Here is a 1,083-nt window from a genome sequence, read left to right as displayed (position 1 = left end):
TTTTTGGGACAAAACAGCTCCTGCACCAATCTCAGAAGCATCTACCTCCACCTGAAATGGACGTGAAACATCAGGTTGCTGTAAAACTGGAGATGAATTAAATCTCCGCTTAAGCTCCTGAAATGCTGAGACAGCCTCAGGAGACCAATTCAGCACATCGGCGCCCTTCTTGGTCAGATCAGTCAGTGGTTTGACAATACCAGAAAAATTACCTATAAATTCACGATAGAAATTAGCAAAACCCAAAAACTTCTGGAGGGCCTTCAAAGAAGTAGGCTGAACCCAGTCATAAATGTACCTTGGCCGGGTCCATTTCAATAGTCGACAGAGACAAGATAAATCCCAAAAATGAAATCCTCTGTACACCAAAGAGGCATTTCGATCCCTTAACAAACATGGAACTCTCCCTGAAAATCCGGAACACAGTCCGAACATGTTCCACATGAAAATCCCAATCACTGGAAAAGATCATAATATCATCCAAATAGATGATCAAAAACTTATCCACAAAGTCCCGGAAAATATCGTTCATGAAGGATTGGAAGACAGAAGGGGCATTAGTGATCCCAAAAGGCATCACCAGGTACTCAAAATGTCCCTCCGGAGTATTAAACGCCGTCTTCTATTCATCCCCGTGCTTGATGCGAATAAGATTATACGCCCCCCTGAGGTCAAGCTTAGTAAACCAGCAGGCACTCTTAACTCTGGAGAATAAATCAGACATCAGAGGTAACGGGTACTGATATTTAACCGTCATCTTGTTAAGGGAACGATAATCAATACACGGTCTTAATGAACCATCTTTCTTTGCCGCAAAAAAACCCCCAGAACCTAAAGGTGACGAGGATGGTCTAATATGACCCTTCTCCAACGACTCCTTAATATAGGATCGCATAGCATCATGTTCGGGTACTGATAAGTTGAAAAGCCGACCCTTGGGAAATTTACACCCAGGCATCAACTCAATTGCACAGTCATAACTCCTATGAGGGGGCAAAGACGCAGACTTACTCTCACTAAATAGATCAGAAAAATCGGCCAGATAATCAGGAATATCATGAGACTGAGGAGAGGTGGAGAAAA

Source organism: Dendrobates tinctorius, unplaced genomic scaffold, assembly GCF_039654945.1.
Source record: "Dendrobates tinctorius isolate UK_male_01 unplaced genomic scaffold, ASM3965494v1 ptg000158l, whole genome shotgun sequence".
Taxonomy (NCBI): Eukaryota; Metazoa; Chordata; class Amphibia; order Anura; family Dendrobatidae; genus Dendrobates; species Dendrobates tinctorius.
This window is presented reverse-complemented; position numbering follows the sequence as displayed.